The 23,034-nt window shown below is 47.6% G+C and overlaps 1 protein-coding gene across 14 annotated transcripts in view; it reads left to right on the forward strand.

The window, feature by feature from the left end:
• Positions 1-23,034, forward strand: part of LOC142489160 (uncharacterized) — a 215,978-nt gene that overhangs the window by 105,945 nt on the left and 86,999 nt on the right. For 13 of the 14 annotated variants that reach the window (XR_012799809.1, XM_075589434.1, XM_075589443.1 and 10 more), the window contains exon 3: positions 11,444-11,551. The gene's annotated coding sequence lies outside the window, so the exon portion shown is untranslated. Of the gene's footprint in view, positions 1-6,561; positions 6,966-11,443; positions 11,552-23,034 lie in introns of all 14 variants that reach the window. The other variant, XM_075589435.1, reaches the window with a different exon arrangement.

Genomic DNA, 23,034 nt, shown 5'->3' on the forward strand with positions numbered 1-23,034 from the left:
TCTAACCACCCTCACTCACTATCCACCCTGGAGGCCTAACCACCATTGGAGACAATACCCCCTTCCCCCACCACTACCCACAAGAAAAACAATACAGCAGGACCCCGCTTCTCGGCGCTTCGCTTTTCGGCAATCCGCCGATACGGCAGCACCGAGAAGGGGGCCGCTATCTTTGATTCCCAGTCGTGCATGCGCAGAAGGGGCGGTTGCGCCCGCCGTGCATGCGCAGACCGGTGTCTGCGCGTGCATACCGAAGTTTTTGCGCCCAGACCATAGGCCGCGCATGCGCAGAACGGCGAAAATGCCGTTCTGTGCATTCACAGAACTGAAAATCGCCGGATCCGTTTTCCGGCAATTTTAAACTATACGGCGGGCCCCTGGAACGGAACCCGCCGTATACCCGGGGCTCTGCTGTACACAGAACATCCCCACAATAAACATTACTATATTTAATAAACAATATATAACACACCCACCCCTCATGCCCCCATAAATACATGATTTATTCTTTTACATACAGGGTTAATACCCCCGACCTACGGTAGTCCCCGGTGGTCCCGACGGGTATCCGCAGGCCTCACAATGCACCAGTACCCCAGGGTCTGGGGGTCTCCGGTGGTTCCTGCCAGGCGCCGTGGGCCTCCAGGTGGTCCCCGCGGGTCCACGGGTGGGCCCGTGGATGTCTGGGGGCCCTCGGTGGTTCCCACGGGGTCTGGGGTCCTTGGGTGGTACCTGCAGGTCTGTGGGCCCTCCCCCGTTGTGGTGCCCCCGGTTCTTCCTCGCAGGTGGTACGCGTGGGCGTGCGTGGGTCCCCAGGTGGTCTCCAGAGGTCCCCGCAGACCTAAGGAACCAACCCTGTATGTAAAAAAAATAAACATGTCTTATACAGTTAAATAAATCAATACACACCCCCCCCCCCCCCCTCATCAAACACATACAGTACAGTAATGGGCAAAATAAGTATTATCCAGATATGGATAATAGATTATTTGCCCATTATTAAACCCAACATTAGCATGCATAAATAAAGTTAATAAATACAGATCTACTTACCATAGCAAATATAATGGTCATCCTTCTCTTGAAACTGCAAGCTCCCTCTGTCCTCCGTTGCCAGAAAAATACATAGCAAAACATTGTAATATCCCCATACCCCTTAATCCCCTTAGCGTTTAATAACCGCAAAAGTAATTAAGGGGTTAACCCTCACTCACTACCCACCCACAAGGCCTAACCACCCTCCCCAGGCAAGTACCCCCACCCTTCTCCCATTCATTTGTACATTGGCTTCATTATATATATATATAGATATATATATATATATATATATATATATATATATATATATATATATATATATATACAGCTCAACCCCCTTATAACGCTGTGCTTGGGGTCCAAAGTATCACATCGCGCTATAAGCGGATCACGTTAGAAATAATGAACAATTGTATGCATTGTACAATGAAGTATTTGAGATGCCAATAATCGTGTTGTAAAGTATTCATAAATACGAAAATTGGGAGCCACCCTTGCACTGCGTTATAAGCGGATTCGCGTTGTAACGGATCGTGTTATAACGGGGTTGAGCTGTGTATATATATATATATATAAATATATATATATATATATATATATATATATATATATATATATATATATATATAATATATATATATATATATATATACACAAATAAAAACAGCACATCTCAATATGAAATCACATATCATCTCAAATTTAAAACGGCACATAGCATATCAAATAAAAAACAGCACATTGCTTCTCAAATTAAAATCAGCACATAGCAACAGAAAAGAAATCTCATCTCCCAAGAAAACAGCACCTAGCCAAATAAATATATACCAAAATGCCAATAAAACAATTGAATTGTACACTGTGCATGGGGTCTCCGGAGCTGAACCGCGTTGGTTTTAGGTCCGGCGACCCCCTGCTTCCCGAGATACAGGCCCCTTTATGGGGTGCCGATATCCCTCTGCTTTGTTCACATCCCGCGGTCACGTGATCGGGACATTTAAATGCAGAGGGATACCGGCACCCCATAACGGGTTCTGTATCTCGGGAAGCAGGGGGTCCCCGGACCTGAAACTAACGCGGTTCAGCTACGGAGACCCCCTGCTCATCTACACTATGAATACAAAATTTACTAAAAAGATTTTTTTTTTGCCGCGATTTGCGCAGAGAGAGTGGCGGATCTCGGCAGGGGAGTCCTTATCGGCAGGCAGAGCGTCTCGCCACCTGCAACTCACCATGTTTGGAAATGTAGCTCTCGCAGGCAACACGCAAAAAACATGGCAAGTTCAAACCCCTGCCGAAAACACCATTTTGCCGCTTAGTGCATGACCCCATAGGCCTGTATACTACAGCATTGTGTCTGCCAAACCTGAAAGGAACATTTCACTGACTCTAACCACTAATTCTGCACCACCTCCCGCTCATCTTCAGGAATCTTTTTGCTGTTCCACAGTAACCTACCCACTGTTTTTCATTGCATTTGGCCCATATTTATTAAACCGTGCTATTCTATAAGACATTTTCCAGCGCCGTGAGACGATCCTTCAGCTTATTGCGCCGTATGGAGAACGCAGAGCCTTAGGCTGCGGCCATGGTGATCGCAACAGCGCGCAGGAGGGCGCACGCGGCGCGATCACACAGATGTGCCTCTATGATGCTGTCTATAGAGGTGCGCGAACGCGCACAAGAGTAGAGGCGCCGGCGCTCGCGATGCAAGAGAAAACAGAAAAATCTGTTTTCATGCGTGTCGGCCGGGCGGCAGCCGGGTCACGTGAGCGGTTCGCCCAATGAGGGCAAACCAGCTCCATGACGTCACCGCCACGCCCCCCGACATGCCTCCCCGTCTCCTCTGCATGCAGGACACAGATCTTTCCTGCTGCAGGCGGTGGGGAGAAGCAGAGTGAACGCATGCGCCCTCTCCAGCGTTCACCATGGCAGCAGCCTTAAGCTGCAAACCCCGCTATCGCTGAGTGCGCTCATGCTTGAGAGCGGTGATGACACCAGCTCTCCAAGCATGAGTGCCGGGTGTCCTTGCTATTTCGCAAGCGCGCACAGCGGGGCGTTGCGGGCAAGTTGAGCGCGCTGGAAAGTGAAATATTTTTGTTTTCTCAAGCGCCAAGTTTGAGTGAGCGTGCATGTCAGCGCACAAGCGCGCGCGCACCGCGTGAGCGGGGACTTGCCCATATACATTTACGTAACTAAAAGCATCAAGCACCGTGCGGTCAGCGCCAGCGGGGCCGCAGCCTTAGGCAGAGAGCGGCATTACTGCAAGGTCCAGGCTCGGCACCTGAATATATTTGTATATAGTTATCATATCCCCTCTTAGACGCCTTGTTTCTAATGTAAACAAATCTAATTTAGCCAACCTCTCTTCATAAGTCACATTTTCCATCTCCTTTATTAATTTGGCGGTGTAACACCTGTATGCCCACAGACCTGGCCAGTCGCCAGTACTGAGGTGGGTAAGGGTATAACACGCACCCACAGCAGTGAGGGCGTGCCCGGAGTGTGGTAATTGCGTTGCCGGGCCTGGTAAGTAAGGGTAAACGTAATACTTGCTGAGTCCGGGGTGCCAGTAGTCGGAGAGTAATGTCCAAGTGCCAGAGTTCAGGGGTTAGAGAGAGCAGCGTAGTGATGTCCGAAAGCCAGGGTTCAAGGGCATGAGAAAGCAGCGTAGTCAAGTCAGTTCAAGCCAAAGGAATCCAAACAGGGGCAGGGACAGGAACCAGGGCTGAAACAAACAAGGGAGCTAGGCATAGACACTGCACACACAGGAGCTACATGAAAGCTATGCAGAGCAAGGACTGAGAGGACAGAGTGGGGTTATATGGGAAGGAGGGCCAATAGGGATGCAGGGAGGAGCAGAGGTTTGAGTGGGTATTTGCAGGGATAGGTCAGTGAGAGCAGGGGAAGAAACAGGGAGGTAATCAAGAGTTATAGCTTGCAGGCGATGGGGGGCGGAGCCAGAGTGTGGGGGCGGCAATTAACTAGAGCGGGTGCACGCGCCCTCTGTAACCCTGCTATGCGCGCGCCCTCTGTAACCCTATATGTGCGTGCACCGCGCGTGAACCAGAGCGTGGGGGAAGACCAGCGGAGGAGGTGCACGGGAGAAGAGACAGAGGGGAAGGAGGAACGGAGGAACCAGGTAGGGAACGGACAGGGATGACAGAGGCACGCCGAGGGGAGCGTGACCCAGGATAGGGAACCCGCGATCGTGAACGCGCACACCTGGTGATGGAACCGCGCGCGTGCGCAGAGTTTGAGCCTGGGCATGCGGACCGTGCCCTGAGGAACGGCTGAGGGAGGAAGGTAGAGATTGGGGACGTAGGGGAGCGGAGGAACTAGGCACTATGGAACCTGGGGTGACGGGGACACACTGGGAACTGCGAGTCCCCCGATCCGTTACAGTATCCCCCCCTTGAGGATCGGACTCCGGACGATCCTCCCAAGGTCTATGAGGGAACTCCCGACTGAACTTTCTGAGGAGTGCTGGGGCATGAATATGATGGGATGGTATCCAGGAACATTCCTCCGGGCCATATCCTTTCCAGTTCACGAGAAACTGAAGTCTGCCCCTGGACCAACGAGAATCGAGTATAAACCACTTAAAGAACTTTTTAGAGTTGATCTTACTTTTTATTGCAATCCTTTTTTCATTTTCAAATAGCTTATTTGGTTGCCCTTTTGTAACTTTTATTACATTCCATATTTCTTATATGATGTCTCTCTCCCTTCTGACTTTAAGAATCTAAAAGCCGTCTTCTTCTTTTCCATTTCCTCCCCTACCTCCCCTAATTTCAATTTATTCCGTGAATATTAGTCTTCAGTTGATTAAAATCTGCCTTTCTAAAATGTAAAGTCTTTGTTGAACCCAAGTAATATATGGTTTGCCATATAAAGCCACTTAAAGAACTTTTTAGAGTTTTGGTAAGTCCTGTTCTTGCAGCAGAGTGAAAGACCTCCCAAGTTAAAAAGATGAGGCGGAGTGAGCTCTGGGGGGAGGTGCCACCTTCCTCCATTACAACTGTTACCAGTCAGAAATTGATTAACACACATTCCCAGCTACAGTAGAGGCAGCGATTATTCTAACAAAAACCAGTGGCAATTCCCCAAAAGACCCAGGTACACCCAGGTACATTCTGAATACATTTCCTTAAACTAGCCCCAGCATTTTTGCATTGATTAATGGCCTATCAGATTAACAGTGGGGGTCCCTGGCAGTCCCATTCAAACTGAATTGGAATACCAGGGATCCCTGCTGTGTTAATCCTATGGGTCGTTAGTCAATGCAGAAATGCCTTAAACATGCCTCAAACTAGCCCAGAACATACCCAGCACATACCCTGAATGTAACCCGGCTAGTTTAAAGCAAATGTTAGAATAAGCGTTGCCTCTACTGCAGCTCAAACTTCTACACCCACCACATCATGAATATATATTTATGTCAACCTCCCCCCAGAGCTCACTCCTCCTCACCTTTTTAACTTGGGAGGTCTTTCACTCTGCTGCAAGAACAGGACTTACTATGGTTCTTTCCCCTCATACAGAGGTAAAAGAAAGGGTTCACAGTGTAGTGTATGACCTGGTAGAAAAAAGGGGGGTCCTCCGGCGCGTTACTCTGCTTGTGGCTCCACAGCGTTTAAGGCATATAAGTGAGGGAGAGAAGAGAGGGGACCACAGTAAGGGACCAATACAGTGATTTTACACAGCTCTTCGTTTGATTGGGGAGGGAGGGAGGGGGGGGAGTAGAGGTGTTGGGGGATCAATAGAGATTGAACGATACTGCTACATAAAGGAGACACACTTACATCAAAAATATCTAATATCTTGAATTCTTCTACTCTTCTCCTTATATAGCTGCGTGTTGTTGAGGGTGAGGAAAGACCTCCTGGTATCCTCCTTAGCAAAAAATAAAGGGAAAAAATAGTGCAATACAGTTTATTAACAATGGAAAAAAAAGAGATTGAACACTTACAAGCGGCCGATAATTTCAGGCATAGAGAGGAGATGCTGCCAGACTCCACAACGGATCCCTTCCTGGGTTGGCCTGCTTTGTCCTGGCTGTTTCCCTGTTGGCAGATGGTTGCTGTGTTGATCTTCACTTCGGGTGGCTGGGATTGAGAGTTTCCAAAAGCCCGTGCACAGGCTATGTCCTCCTCAAAAACGGCCTGTCCCTCAGCATACACAGCATACAGATTTCAGCTCCCTGCTCCGGTGCGCGTGCGCATGCGCAGACGGCGGGATCGCCGAGCCAGATAGTACAGGGAAATCAAGTCCTCACTACGGTGGCTTGTAATGGCCAAAAAACGTCAAACGCGTTTCGCCAATGCTTCCTCAGTGACGTGTCTGCCAACAGGGAAACAGCCAGGACAAAGCAGGCCAACCCAGGAAGGGATCCGTTGTGGAGTCTGGCAGCATCTCCTCTCTATGCCTGAAATTATCGGCCGCTTGTAAGTGTTCAATCTCTTTTTTTTCCATTGTTAATAAACTGTATTGCACTATTTTTTCCCTTTATTTTTTGCTAAGGAGGATACCAGGAGGTCTTTCCTCACCCTCAACAACACGCAGCTATATAAGGAGAAGAGTAGAAGAATTCAAGATATTAGATATTTTTGATGTAAGTGTGTCTCCTTTATGTAGCAGTATCGTTCAATCTCTATTGATCCCCCAACACCTCTACTCCCCCCCCTCCCTCCCTCCCCAATCAAACGAAGAGCTGTGTAAAATCACTGTATTGGTCCCTTACTGTGGTCCCCTCTCTTCTCTCCCTCACTTATATGCCTTAAACGCCGTGGAGCCACAAGCAGAGTAACGCGCCGGAGGACCCCCCTTTTTTCTACCAGTATCCACACAGAGGTTGGTGAATCACCTCTGAGAGACTCAGGCTGCGGAACTGCTTTGTGCCAAGGACAGGAGCCATATATTGAACAGTAGGCTAATTCTTTTTTGGCGCAACTTTTCTCTCTTTTTATTATTAGTGTATGACCTGCATTTTTGATTACACCTTGACGTTTGGTATGAAGGCTTACGACGCTTTGGCCAAAGGGTTAACTAAATAACCAAGTATTATTATTATTATTATTGAAGTATTTAAACTTTATACTATTTACCATATATGTTTTGTCAATTTGGACGGAGAATTGGGCACCCCTGTCTTTTGTTATAAACCCCAACATGATACCAACAGTGAGTGTCCCCAGAGTACATTGGTGCCAGGCACCAATTCCCTGATGTCCCTTTCCCAATGTCAAGACCCACCCAAAGTGTTGGAGATAGCGCTGTCCTGTGAAGTGGTGGTGCACTTGGTTAGGTACCTGCTCGGAGCTCCAGCACCAGAATAACAAAGAGGATACGTCTGATCCAACGTTGTTGTCCGCGATGGCCTCTGCATCCACGTAAATTCCGGTGGGGATAATATCACCTTACCGTCTTTACCCTGCAGCTGGTCTGGTCCCAGACCACAGGCAGCAGTCACCACATGGCGTCTCCGGTGCTGCACCTGACTACTGTAGTGCCGACGAGTATTCTAAAGCAAATCTGGGGCAATGACCAACACGACCCAGGTACATGCTGGGTATATGCTGCAACATTTCTGCAGACAGACTAATGGCCCACCGGATTAACACCGGGGGTCCCTGGCAGTCAAATTCAAACTGAATGGGACTGCCAGGGACCCCTGCTGTGTTAATTCGATGGGCCATTAGTCTCTGCAGAAATGTCACTGAAATGTTTGCAGCATGTACCCAGCATGTACCTGGATCTTGTTGGTGATAGCCCCAGGTTTTCCAAGGCAAGTTTAAGGCAAGTTTTAGAATACTCGTCGGCGCACCTGTATATGCAGCTACTGGGGAAAGGTCCCTGACTATGGGCTTTCCCTATAGCAGCCACAAGCTACAGTGAGTCGGGGCCTAACTGGGGCCTAAGGGGGGAGATCTGCCCTAGTCACTACCTACTCCTCAGAGGTCTCTCTTCTGACTAGTTTGGTCTCCAGCGCGCAAATTGTATCAATCCTAGGAGCAGGAGAATCCAGCCTTACGATTGGCTAAGCCTTGCCACCTGAATAACAGTTCCTATGCCTTCTGGGGGCTGTAGTCCCCATCTGTACTTTCCTCCTAATGGCTGCCGCTCTGTCTGGCCCCAATGCGCAAGCCGTCTGCGCCTGCGCGCGGACACTGAACATGGCGGTGCCCCGCAAAGGGGCCGCTAGCGACGCGATCGCCTCCTCTGCCTTGCAATGCCTCCTGCAGCTATTGGCACCTGTCCCTGCCTCCCACGCAACGTCCGGCGGTACCCGCGCCCAGGGGGAACCTCTGCTATAGGTATATATTTTGTTAACGTTAGTAAGTACACAGATGTAACCCACGTTTTTTCAGCCGGCGGCACACTGCAGCGGGACATACACAATGCGCCAGCAGGAGAAGCGGCCATTGTTTTAAATCAGTCATGTGTGAGAAGGGTAGTTCCAAACAGTAGGGGAGCCAGATATGTTGCCATAAAATAAAGAAAAATCACATAGTGCAAAACAGCAATACAAATGAAATAACACAAGTGAATAAAGTAATCTATAGGTGTTCTACTCACAAGTGGAGCAGAATATCAGAGCGAAATCCAACACAGTGGCAGATGACCCTCAGATGGTAAGTGATGTATAAGATCCCGGGCTCAAAGACAAAAGGAGAGAACCATAGTGCAGACAATAACATTTTATCAACACAAGAGAGACAAGTGGAAGCTTACATGGTGTCAGCAACAATCAGGCATTGGATACGCATAGAGACATAATTTGTATTGCTGTTTTGCACTATGTGATTTTTCTTTATTTTATGGCAACATATCTGGCTCCCCTACTGTTTGGAACTATCGTCTGCTGAGCTTTGGGAACAAGCTCCTTAAGGGTAGTAGCAAGATTATTTGCCTTTATTCACTTATCACCATTTATTTACCTCTATTCACTTTATCAAATAGATTATCTGTTTAAAACACATTTTTCACTTTCACTTAATAGTGCCGAGCGCCATCCAGTGCTTTTGTCCAATATTGCATGCGTGAGAAGTGGGTGGGACTACTGCACTATTTTCTTCCCCGGTGCCCTCCGCGGGACGCAATATTATTGGCTACATTAGTATCTAGTGCCGTTTCTTTCCTGGCAAACAGCCTTTAATAAATAACCTGCCTTGATTTCTGCTGTATTTATTTTTAAAGATATTGTTATAATCAAACTCTGCGCTCCTTTTCCCCTCTACATCTCATTGTCCGGTCCCCAGGGAGGCCATTCTCTTGTCTTTTGCTTCCTCCTCTTTAATCCTCTGTACATCCCATATGAGTAGTGAATGTAGCCACAGAGAGACTCCCTTCCATGGAAGAAGATTTCCTGGTTTGACACATGGCCAAGCCGTGTACAGTATATGAGTTCCCTGTGTCTCGAAAGCTTTTTGTAGCATGCAGTGATAATAATCATCTCCTTGAATTGATTTATACAGTTACTCCGTCCCAAGAGAAGCAGCCTGGGCAGGAGAGGCGCCCGATCCTTCTCTATACACAGGAATCCTCCCCTTATTGAGGGCTTTGTGCTCTCCGAGGCGGGTCTCTCCTAGCTGGCATGGCTTGCTGTGTTTGTGCATGCTCAGAGATGCAGGGTAGGAAGCAGTGTGCGGTGTCATTACACGTGTCTGAGGAATACACAATAGTGACACTTGTTGCCTGTCAGGATAAGGCCGCATGCATTCTGTCACATGTGTTCATTAAAACATAACAACAAAGGGAGGAAGAGATCTGCAAACTGTCAGTCCTACACCAAGGGATTCATGTTGCAGTGGTTTCCATAAAAAAGGTCTTCTATACCAGTGGTGCTCAACTCCAGTCTTCAAGACCCCCCAACAGGTCAGGTTTTAAGGATATCCCAGCATCGGCACAGGTGGCTCAATCAGTGGCTCAGTCTTTGATTGAGACATCTGTGCTGAAGCAGGGAAATGCTGAAAACCTTACCGGTTGGTGTCCCTTGAGGATGGGAGTTGAGCATCCATGTTCTGTATCATGAGACTTGCATTCTGCAGTAAAGTGTCGGAGATAATTCCTCATTAGGTGTCATACTCGATACTTTATTGCGTTGAGAACCTTTTATGTACAGTACTGTGTTTATGAATTATCTTCAATAAATTTGGCGCTATTTTGTGCACCAGTTTTGCCGTCAGGAGACTTTAGTAAATAACCCTGATTGTTGTAACCATGTATAATGGTAAAAACGAGAAAACCGCGTGCTGTCTTTGGAGGTGTACGCTGATGAATCTGAACCCCTTGCAGTCTGGAGTTAATCCCAAACACTCTTACGTGAAGGAGGTCTCACCAACAAATGACAAGAAAAATGCAAACAGCGCGGCGGGGACCAGTAATAGAGAACATGTATACATTTAATATATATATAAAACCAAAAGTTCAACATAGGACCGAACATACTGTATTAGTATCAAATGATAACCATTAATGATAAAAACAGGGGACCCCCGATGAAGAACGCAGTTTCGAAATGTGTAGAGATCACGTGAGGCCGTCTGGCACGTGTTCCCATTGGCTGCTTTAATGTAACCAGGAAGCTGCTGGAGAGTGTAGTCCGGACGTAACACCAACACATCCCAACAGCAGCATTGCCCCAAAACTCCTGCTTATAACTCCCCCCTCTGTGGGGGTTCTTGCATTATTCACTTTAGTTAAATATATGTTGCATACACGTAATGCACTGTATTTTGCATGTGTATTTTTGTGTTCTTTTGTTTTCTTCCTATAAGTATCTAGCTTATTATTTTATTGTTTGTGATTGTGTTTTTAATGGATATCATTTGATTCTATTATAACCGGTCCTATGTTGGACATAGTGAACTTTTGTTTTTATATATATTAAATGTATACATTGTTTCTATTACTGATCCCTGGTGCACTATTTGCATTTTTCTTGTCGTTTGTGCTTCAATCATGTACGCAGGACTGTCCCGAAATACTATACAATATAGAAAAGTATAACAGAAGTAGAGATACATGCAGCAAATATAAAAGTAAGCGCTGGGAGAAAGGCGTCTTGGTGAGTAGTCCCGTGGGCTTATTCTACAGTATATTGGCTGATTCGGCTGCTCTGGCCTTTGTGGCCGACATTCCCCATTAATGTTCCCACCGAAAACTGCCTGATATTTATTGGACAAAGGGAATTCCATTGGAAGAAATTTGGTGAATCTGGTGCTATTATTTTGTACGGGTTTTACTACAGTTTTGCAGCCTGGACACTTTAGTAAATAACCTCTTTCTGTGCAACTCTCATTGCCAAACCCCTTGTTTCTACCTCCAGAGGAATAACAAGAAGTACAATGTTAAGAGATTGTTGAATTCCTTCCTTACATGTTTGTATTGCCATCCTTTTTAGGAGAAAGAGGCTGAGGAAGAGAAGGACCTGTCACCAAGTGGGAAGCTGAAAGAATTACCTGCCTTAATCTCTGGTCACCAACAGAAGACGTCCGACCACCTGCCCCAGGTACAGTATGTAGCAAGGGGATCGGTAATCATAGCTCACCGTACCTATGTCTGTATGTAGCAAGGAGATCAGTAATCACAGCTCACCATACCTATGTCTGTATGTAGCAAGGAGATCAGTAATCACAGCTCACCATACATAGGTCTGAATGTAGCAAGGAGATCAGTAATCACAGCTCATCATACCTAGGTCTGTATGTAGCAATGAGATAAGTAATCACAGCTCACATACCTAGATCTGTATGTACAGTAGTACAGAAGCTAAGTAATAACAGATCACCATACCTAGGTCTGTATGTACAGTAGCAAAGAGATCAGTAATCACAGCTCACATACCTAGATCTGTATGTACAGTAGTACAGTAGCTAAGTAATAACAGATCACCATACCTAGGTCTGTATGTACAGTAGCAAAGAGATCAGTTATCTGTAACGAGTGTTCACCACAAACAGGATGGGGCCACGAGGCTGAGGTGGGGATATTGGTAAACACCAACCCCCAAACACCTTAACCGCGTCCGGAGTGCAGAGTGAAGGTTGGGTCAGGGTAGGAGAGGTCAGAATGGTCATGATACTCGCTGTGGTCTAGGATTGGAGAAGTCGGGTGGTTGTTGTGCGTAGCCGGGGTCCAGGGGTAGAGAAGGTGAGAGTCCAAATGCAAGCCGAGGTCAAGGGTCAGAGAAGGCAGGGGTCTAGGTTCGACCTGAGGTCAAAAAGGTACAAGAGAGCAAGACAGAATGCACAGAGCAACAGCAGGGCAGCAGGATGCTTGAGGCAAGCACTACGTAACAGGAACAGAGTTTATGCTCAGCCAATTTGCTTGATGCAAGGCACAGCATATAAGGATCAGATAGCCAATGAGAGAGCAGCACAAGGCTGTGAGTAATGAGTCATTAGACATAGACTGTCCACTGAGAGCAGGGGCGGGGTGTATCGCAGGTGTGGAGTAGCTGATGGTATTAACCCCTTGCGTGCCTGTGTTAGTGTGTCTTCGGCGTGTAGTTCTATCAGTGCTAGGAACGTCCACTGCAACGTAACGGATTGCGTCACGGGGGTGGGGCAGAAGCCCGATCCTGGTAAGTGCGGCGCTTGCACGTGATCTTCGTGCCCTGTGACGTCACGGGATGCGTCACAGGGGCAGAACCGAAGTCCAATCCTCACATTATCACTGCTCACCATACCTAGGTCTGTATGTAGCAAGGAGATAAGTAATCACAGATCACCATACCTAGGTCTGTATGTACAGTAGCACGGAGATCAGTAATCACAAATCACCATACCTAGGTCTGTATGTAGCACGGAGATCAGTAATCACAGATCACCATACTTAGGTTTGTATGTACTGTAGCACGGAGACCAGTAATCACAGATCACCATACTTAGGTCTGTATGTAGCAAGGAGATCAGTAATCACAGATCACCTGTAATGCCTGTATGCCCGCAGACATGGCCATTCCCCAGTACTGAGGTGGGTAAGGGTATAACACGCACCCACAGCAGTGAGGGCGTGCCCTGAGTGTGGTAATTGCGTTGCCGGGCCTGGTAAGTAAGGGTAAACGTTATACTTGCTGAATCCGGGGTTCCAGAGGTCGGAAGGTAATGTCCAAGAGCCAGAGTTCAGGGGTTGGAGAGAGCAGCTTAGTGATGTCCGAAAGCCAGGGTTCAAGGGCAGGAGAAGGCAGCGTAGTCAAGTCCAAAGCAGAGTTCAAGTTCAAACCAAAGGAATCCAAACGGGCAGGGACAGGAACCAGAGCTGAAACAGACAAGGGAGCTAGGCATAGACACTGCACACACAGGAGCTACAGGAAAACTATGCAGAGCAAGGACTGAGAGGACAGAGTGAGGTTATATGGGAAGAAGGGCCAAAAGGGGTGAAGGGAGGAGCAGAGGTTTGAGTGGGTAATGACAGGGATAGGTCTGTGAGATTAGGGGAGGAGACAGGGAGGTAATCGAGGGTAATAGCCTGCAACCGACGGGGGGCGGAGCCAATGCCTAGGAAGGGCTGGTAACTAGAGGGGTGCGCGCTCCTTCTGTAACCTTGTTATGCGCACGCACCGCGCGTGTACCAGAGCATGGGGGAAGCATTGCGGAGGAGGCGCTCGGCATGGGAGACAGAGGGGAAGAAGGAGCGGAGGAACCAGGTAGGGAAAGGGCTGGAATGACGGAGGCACGTCAAGGGGCGCGTGTACCACGATAGGAGACAAGAGATCGGGAACGCGCACGCTCGGTGAGGGAACCGCGCGCGTACGCAGAACGTGGGCGTGCGGACCGTGCCGTGGAGGAACGGCTCAGGGAGGAGGGTAGAGATTGGGGACGTAGGGGAGCGGGACAGCTAGCCTCCGTGGGACGTGGGGTGACAGGGACACGCTGGGAAGCATGAGTCCCCCGATCCATTACAGTATCCCCCCCTTGAGGATCGGACTCCGGACGATCCTCCCAAGGTCTATGAGGAAACTTCCGACAGAACTGTCTGAGGAGTGCTGGGGCATGAATGTGATCGGATAGTATCCAGGAGCGTTCCTCCGGGCCATATCCTTTCCAGTGTACGAGAAACTGAAGTTTGCCCCTGGATCAACGAGAATCGAGTATGGCCTCGACTTCGAATTCTTGTTGTCCTTGTATGACGACCGGATTTGGTCTCTGAGGGTGGTCCGGAAAATGGGCATTTTGGATTAAGGGCTTAAGTAGCGACACATGGAATACAGAGGGGATCTTCATAGTAGGGGGGTCGGTACGCGACTGGGTTGATCCTTTCGAGGACCTTGAAATGACCCAAAAATCTCGGGGCCAGTTTCTGGGAAGGAGTCTTGAGCTTGATATTCTTGGATGATAGCCAAACTCTGTCTCCGGGTTTGAATACTGGACCCACTTGACGTCGCCGATCAGCTTGCGTCTTTTGTCTTTGAACGGAACCTTGCAAAGCTTTTAGGATCTTTTTCCAAGATTTTTGAAGACTGGAAATGTGAGAATTTGCTTCGGGAACCCTTGAGGAGAGGGGAAGACTGCTGGGATGGAATCCATAGTTAATGAAAAAAGGCGACTCTTGCGTGGATTCGTTTTTTAATGAGTTAATGGCAAACTCAGCCCAGGGTAATAGGTCCACCCAATTGTCTTGCGATTCAGACACGAAGCATCTGAGATACTGTTCCAGAGTCTGATTCATTCTCTCTCTGAATTGGGGAGACCCTTGAGGGGTATAAAGTGTGTATGCTTGGAAAATCTGTCTACTACCACAAGGATCGTTGTAACAGGGGACTTATCCCTGTTCAGTAATGTGCCTTTAATCTAGCAGTGTGGTAGTTAATTACTAAACACCACCTGCCTGATTAGATTGCTTACAAAAACCTGTCTGTTCAGACAGGAAGTGACTCCTTAGCTGACTGAGAGCTGACCTTTGGAGAGACAGAGCAGAGGTTCTTGAGTCCCAGGAGGGACTGCCCAAAAGAAACCCAGATCTCTGGAGCTGACAAGTCTTGAGTTCTTCCAGCCACACAGCAGAGCTGATTGCAAGACACCCAATAAGACTTCTAAACCTGGATGCTGGTATTTTTCTGTGCACGCACGGGTGCAGTTCCAGGAGAGCAGAGAAGCTTACTCTACAGCTGATAAACAGATAAGACTTTTATTATTAAGAGACTGCTTATATCTGCTTATTTTCATGCTATGTATTTGGGATGGGAGAAATGCTTAACTAATGGAGATGTGAACTAATTGCAAGGGTTTCACTAGAAATACTCCCAAGTGAATGGAAGCTCTGTTCCCTCCTGTGTTTGGATAATTTCCTGATGAAAAGGAAAAGGCACAATAAAGCCTATTATAATTTCACATTATAACGACTCCAATTGTGTACCTCTGTGAACGTCCGTGTACAATCGTATTAATCCCTTTAGAATTAGGAAGTTCCAAAATAAAGTCCATGGAGATATGTTTCCAAGGTTGTTCCGTAATGGGAAGAGGCAGAAGGAGACCAGAAGGTTTGTGTCGGGCGGATTTGCTTTGGGCACAGACCGGACAAGCTCTGGTGAAGTTGAAAATGTCCTTGTTCATCTTAGGCCACCAAAAGGTCCGTTTGATAAGATCTACCGTTCTCTTGAAGCCTGGATGACCAGCAGATCTAGACGAATGTCCCCACAGAAGTATTTTGTGGCGAAAACGCGGGGCAGTGTACAACCGCTCTTCTGACACCTTAAATCTCCTAGTAATATGAGCCTGGACTTTATTGATTTCATCCAAGATATCGAAATTGTTGGCGGAAATAATACACTTAGCGGGAAGAATCGTCTCCGAGGATTCATTAGATTCGATCTCCGTGGAGAACTGACGAGATAAAGCGTCGGCCTTGATATTCTTGGTGCCAGGAATATAAGAAATTGTGTAATTGAACCGAAAAAAGAACAAAGCCCAGCGGGCTTGACGGGATCCCAAACGACGAGCCCCCTCAATGTACAATAAGTTTTTGTGATCGGTGAGGATGGCTACTGGCTCTTTGGTACCCTCGAGGAGATGTCTCCATTCTTGGAGGGCCAATTTGATGGCCAGAAGCTCACGGTTCCCGACATCATAATTTCTCTCGGCCGAGGAGAACTTTCTGGAAAAGAATCCACAAGGATAGGGTTTTTCCTGTGGGGAAGATCTCTGAGAAAGCACTGCGCTGGCTCCCACATCAGAGGCATCTACTTCTAGAGTAAAAGGAAGGGAAGTATCCGGATGCCGAAGGATGGGGGCAGACACGAAGGCTCTTTTTTGAAAGTCGAAGGCTTCGATGGCTTCAGGGGACCAAACAGTCGGATCAGCACCTTTCTTGGTAAGGGCAGTGATAGGCAGAGCAATAGTAGAGAAATTACGGATGAATTTCCGGTAGTAATTAGCAAAGCCAAGGAAACTCTGCACGGCTTTGAGGGAGTTCGACAACGGCCAGTCTAGTACAGACTTCAATATCTCAGGGTCCATGGTGAAGTCTTTGTCAGAGATTATATAGCCTAAGAAGGCTGTGGAAGATTGATGGAAAAGACATTTCTCCATTTTCACATAGAGGCGATTAGCACGAAGCCGAGAGAGTATCAACTTGGCATGGCGAATGTGCTCCTCCAAGCTTTTGGAGAAAATGAGTATGTCATCCAAATATACGATGACGAACGTTCCCAAAATGTCCCGGAAAATATCATTCATGAATTCTTGGAAAACAGCAGGGTCATTGCATAGGCCGAACGGCATCACTAAGTACTCATAATGTCCTGAACGCGTGTTAAACGCAGTTTTCCATTCGTCCCCGTCTCTTATACGAATAAGATTGTAGGCTCCTCTTAAATCCAGTTTGGAGAATATAGAGGCTCCTTGTAGACAGTCGAAGAGTTCTGAAATCAAAGGAAGAGGGTACCGTTTTTTTACCGTAATCTTGTTAAGCCCACGAAAGTCGATACAGGGTCTTAAGGAGCCTTCCTTCTTTTTCACGAAGAAGAAGCCTGCCCCGGCGGGGGAGGTGGAATTCCGGATGAACCCCTTCTTAAGATTCTCCTGGATGTATGACGTCATCGCTTCCGTCTCGGGCACAGATAAGGGGTAAGACTTGGACTTGGGGAGTATGGCTCCAGGAATTAAATCAATGGGACAGTCATAAGAGCGATGAGGGGGTAACACCTCAGCCTGGGTTTTGTTGAAGACATCTAAGTATTCATGGTATACCTTCGGCAAAGCGGAGTGGGGAGAAGAGGTGGTGTCGAGGCCAGCGAGCACAGCAACAGGAGGAGATACCGTCGTCTCTGAGATAGCAGCCCATTGGATCGGCAAAACATTGGTCCAATCAATACGCGGGTTATGAAGCTGAAGCCACGGCAGTCCCAGAATAACCTGGACAGTAGGGGAGTGGAAAACATCGAAGATCCTGTTTCTTCTTCCTTCTCACTATTTGATTGTTCTTCACAGACACACTTAAGGTGGGACATTCACAGAAAGAAAAGAGAATCAAATACCAGACGACGGTATCAAGAGAGGAAGAAAACGGTCTCAGGAATAAGTCCAAAAAGACACGTGTGCGCACTGGGGACCCGCTCTGCTCCCAGCCTTCAATAAATAGCTTTTAATCACCCTGTCTGTGTTCTGCTTTGTTTTTCTTAGTCATTGCTAAGAGTGCTTAGTACGGTATTCTATGGCATGGAATAGGTACTAATGACCCTTTAGTTACCATAGTGAACATGAAAGCATGCATGATGCAGGTATTCATGGCCACAGTGGCTGTTTAGGGGTTAATAATTAAAGTATTTCTTGCCTCTTAAGTAGTAGAGATGGACATTAGCTAAAATGGATACATTCAAAACAAGTTTCCAAATGTATTTTCCCTACTGTATTCCTCCGAAGATTTTACCAATGTACTTCTTATTGAAATACAGTAGGAGAAAAGTGTAGAACATTGTTGGTGGAAGAGGTGGGAATAATGGGAGATTATTGAATAGGGCCATTGGGGGAGAAATCTGTGCTCCCGATCTTCCACTGTTATATTATGTGCTCAGAATCAACATGAAATCCTAGGCAAACACTGACATTCTTAGTTGCACTGGAATATATTGTGTTATATGTGGAAACAATGTCACACATTATGGGGCATATTCAGTCATCTTTGATAAGTGACTTGTCAACAGGTAAGAGCACCTTCCAAGCGAGTTTGCATGTGTAACTATTCAGAGAGCACTGATAGCATGGCCAACTCGCTTGAAAACAGCTTCTTCCTAGTAGTGGTCAGCAGCTTAAGGTAATGTTGTCCTGTTTTTATTTTAATTTAAATGAAAAATTATTGAACCAGGGGATCTCTGGAGCTGAACTGTATTAATTTCAGGTCCAGAGACACCGTGCTTCCCGAAGTACAGACCCCGATATGGGGTGCCGGTGTGACGGGAGGGGGTAACCAGGCTATCGAATAAAGGGTAGGCCTGCTGGTTACCCCTGAGCCTGTAGGGTCCCTGGTACATCCATAAGCCAGGGACCAGGAATGATACATGAGGGAAAATAAAATGACCCTGTTTTTCCTATTTCATGTTCCCTGTACCCAAGACTCATGAAACTTTCTGTCTGTGAGTTTTAGGTGGGATATTTGGGTAAGAATGCAATTCTTTTGTTTGCAGGAGTTCGGGAACCGGAGAGCTACTGGTAGTACCTTAATTCTACTCGATGTGCAGGCATGATTTGCTGGTACGCGAGTAAAATTACACCGGGGCGGCCCTGTATCCGCCAGACTCCTGCTTTTCGAGCCCAGATATCCCAGTTCTATATCCAGCACAGTCATGAGTCTCCCCAAGGTCCCCCATGTATTAAAATGTGTTTCAATGTTTTATACATTTATTATGTAGCCATGCCATCTATGGCTACTAATCTACCCTTCTCCTGGCAGTAAGCCCTGGTAAGAGCAGGCCTGGCAGTAGTCAGTATGGGGTTTTCCCCCTCCTTGGTGCTGCACTTTAGTGACAGTGGGAGGCAGTGACATCAAGCCTGAGCATGTCCAATAATGGAGCAGACCTGGTACCCTCCTCCTGGCTGTACTTAAGGGCAGTGCCGCCCCAAATTCAGTAGTGCCTCTACCTACTTGAGAGAGGCAGGTCACACAGCCAAGAACATGATTATTGGGCCATCTCTGGTCCTCTTCCCTCCGGGGGAGAGTGAGGGTGTACCATACTTCTGCTCCTGCTAGAGGGGCAAGTAAGAGCTGGGACTGCTGCGGGTGCCCTTGGCCTGTAGTGAAGGTCCAGGGACCATCCTTCAGTGAGTAGCTGACAGTTTGCTGCATTGGGCAGAACTCTCCGTGTACAGTGCTGCACAGAGTGAGACAATAAACCGTTCCTGTTATTATACCTCTGGCCTGGTGTGTGATCTTACTGGGGGGAGAGGTAATCGGTTCTACTGTGGGAGATCATCTTCAGTTCCCTGGAGTCTACTGCAGATGGAGGCGCTGCACTGCTAAAAATATGTTGGGTATGAACCCCAGAAGCCTAGTCCTGTGTCCCCACTACCATCGGTGGATGATTCAGCCCTGCTGTTACCAGCAGGTATCATGCACCACATACGAAGTAATGGCCAAATTTCCCACCGGGTGGAGGGGGAAACACTTACAATTATAAGGCTCTATGCAGCTTGCCCAGGCGACCAGTTACGGTGCCAGCAAGTCTACATAGGGTCCGTAGTTCAAAGGGGAGAGGATGTCCAGAGGTGTGAAAGAACTTGGTAAGTGAGAAAAGGCGAATGGTCAGGTCCGGACTACAAAGGGACATCCTTTTGTCAGTGCCAGAACTGGTGGAGCGGGCTCGGCAGGAGGCAATGAGTTAGCCAGAGAGGATGCAACCATATAATCTGATCCTCTTGGCTAAAATCATATTTCCTGCTCATCTGGCTTTCGAGCCTCTGTGGCACGCCTACGCCCCTGACGTCAGCCGAGGGCCGATCCCCTCTTTCTATTGGCTGGTGAGGAGGGATTCCCCTTCTCTGATTGGGTGACCTTCCCCCCTCCGTTCTGGGGTTCGCCCAGCGGAGTGTATGTAAGGTGCTGACCAGGAGAGAGGAGCACAACCAATCGGGAGTCGATGAAGCTACAGCGGGGGTTTCAAAGTTGCTGTGTTCAAAATAGCAGAGCGACCAGCTTAGTTTTTAAGCCGAAAAGATTGCCTCGCAGAGACTTAAGTCCTGTCTTTTGCGGCCAAGTTCTCAAAATCGAGCATGCGGTCATGGTCAGGATTTTCTGCCGGAAGCAATTCCAGGGGATTTAGGACTAGGTCCCGGTCAGGATTTTCTGCTGGATTAAGGTCCAGGACTTATGGAACAAGGTGCTTGTAGGAGGACATGTGCATAGGTACACAATGGAGACTGTTTTAAGGTGAAATTAAAACAAGGCTTTATTGTGCCTGTCGCTTTAAACACAGCAAAAATATATGAAAATAAGCCAAACAAAAAACCTATCTCTGCTTTGGAGACTATCTACACATGTAGCTCAGCCCTCTCTGACTGGGTTGGTTAGCTAAGCTAATTACCAGCCCCAAAATATAAACATATATACAGATACATTACAGTTCCAAAAGAAAGTCTTATCTGTTCTCCTGAAGCTGTAGGGGAAGTCCTCTCTGCTCTCCTGGGTAAGCACCTTTGTGTGCTACAGCAATGTCTGTCCAGGTTTTTAGGTCTGGTCCCCTTGTCTAGCTATCAGCATACAGTCCAGTCCTTCAGCAGCTCAAAACAGCAGTTCCTCTGGTCAGTCTCCCCAATTGTGCGACTCAGGAATCTCTGCTCTGTCTCCTAGTTCAGCTCAGGTGTGAGCTAAGGAGTCTCACTTCCTGTCTCAAAGGCAGGCTTTTTCTAACACCTCTAATCAGCCAGGTGCTGGTCAATTAACCAGCACACTGCTGGCTTAGAGGCAAGTTTTCTGAACAGGGTAAGTCCCCTGTTACATACCTCCCCTGTTTGTGGGAAGCTCGGGCTTGCCATGGCCAAAGCCCATCCTTCCACTCTCACTCGAGATATCTCTGGGACTTGAATGAGAGTGGATGGAGGAGAACCCTCCGTCCTGCTGGGATTGGAGCCCTTCCTCCAGTTTATTAGTGTCTCCTCCAGAAGGTGTTTGAATTCAGCAGTCCTCAGTCGCTCAAGGAGAACTTTTCCCAAGTACAGTCTTTCTACTGACCATGTGGTCCTGAGCTTTCCCCTGTGTCGGGCACTCCTCTTTTTGTAGGCAGACTGTATGGTGACAGTCGCAGAGCGCCTATGCAAATCGCTCTCTCTCGCCATCCTTCCCATGTGCTCCACTTTAGCACAAAATGTCCATTTCCTAGTATCACCAGAGCACCCTATAACAGCCATTTGAGCCCTCAGTTCTTGAAGCTGTCTTCCTGCACTTTTCCCATACAATGTCATCGCCATTTCAGCTTCTTTGGGATTGAGTTGCGATTCCAGCTCCATTTCCAGAGAATGTCCTATCTTTTCAGCTTCCTCAGGTAAGGATTTCTCTGGCTTTGATTCTGCACTCCTACCTCTGTTTGTTGCCTGTTGGGCGATTGCAGGTTTTGGCTAGTGCTTTCTTAGGTGGCTCAAACTTCGTAATCTTGTTTTGAAGGGGAGTGGTGTCCCCAGCTCTCACTGTACACTTGTCCTCACGGGCCTTATTTACTGTGGGATACCGATGCTTGGACAGAGCCAATACCTTTTCCTGTATTGGAGGCATCTGTAAGTTAGTGGACTTCAGAGTCTCACTCTGTTTCTTGAGTGTTTCCTGCCATTCTCCTTTTAGGGTCTTTATTTCTTCCCTGTGCTTTCTCCGAGCTTGCTTCCACCTATCATTCTTTATTTTGTGGAGCACTGTGAACTTCTTTGCTTGGGCTGCAGATACTCGTCTCAGTTTCTGGACCTTTTTGCGCTCCCTCTTGTACCGAGTCACCTGGTCTCTAAGCTTAGCCTCTATCGATGCTTTGGTGTTGGTCAGGGTAGCCTTCAGTTTATCCTGCTGCTTTGTGAGGACGCACTGGGTAATCAGATGTTCCTGCAGCACTTGTATTTCCTTAGCAGCCTGCAGATTTTCTTCCTGCAGAGTTCGCTGCTTCTCTTCGACATTCTTGAGGTGTGTACGCAGACCTTGCAGTTGGTTCTGCAGTCTGTGCTCTGCTTCAAATTTCTCATCTTCCAACCGTTTCTTTATTTTTTCAAGCTCGTGCAGCTTTTCATTCTTTCCATTTACGTGGTTTGTCAACTCCGAATTTTCTTTTTTTAATCTTAGATTTTCTTCTTTTTCAGTCTCTGTACTATTCAGGGCCTCCTTGCAGTCCACCTTCCATTTTTGCACATCTGCTTGAAGGTGGGCTGTCTCCTGGCGTGAGACTTCCATCTCCAGGTTTAGGTTCTGAAGCTCCTTCTGAGAGACTTTGAGATCTAAGTTAAGATGTAGGAAAGTTTTCTTTGAAATGTCCAGCTCCTCAGTGAGACTGTGAAGTTCCTTTCTGGAGACTTCCAGTTCTGTGCGGCAGCTGTTGATCTCATGATGTGAGGCATCCAGTGCTCTGCGGAGTGTATGAACCTCCTTCTGAGATACGTCTACGTCTGTCCGGACACTGTTGACCTCCTGTTGTGAGGCATTCAGCTCTATGCGAAGAGTGTGAACCTCTTGCTGGAAGACTGTCATCTGCTTCAGTGCCTCCTCATGCTTCAGCTTTGCCATCATTTTATCAGATTGGCTCTGCTTTCCATCCATGGTGGTAATAGTAGAGTTTGCAGTATCTAGCTCAGCCTTGAGATCGTCCAATTCTGTCCTGGCCAAAGAGTACATTGTGAGCACATCTTTCTGTAGCTTCACGTTATGTTCCTGGAGCAGATCACAGTCACACCTGGCAACCTTCAGGGCATCCCCAGTGCTGGTCAAGGGATCGTCACTCAGCGATTCCGGCTCCGCTTCCCTGGGATGGTTGGTTGAGGTTTTTTCACTATTAGCACCGGACAGACACTTCTTTGGGGTACACGACTTCTG

Source organism: Ascaphus truei, chromosome 3 (genome assembly GCF_040206685.1).
Source record: "Ascaphus truei isolate aAscTru1 chromosome 3, aAscTru1.hap1, whole genome shotgun sequence".
In the NCBI taxonomy this organism is placed as follows: Eukaryota; Metazoa; Chordata; class Amphibia; order Anura; family Ascaphidae; genus Ascaphus; species Ascaphus truei.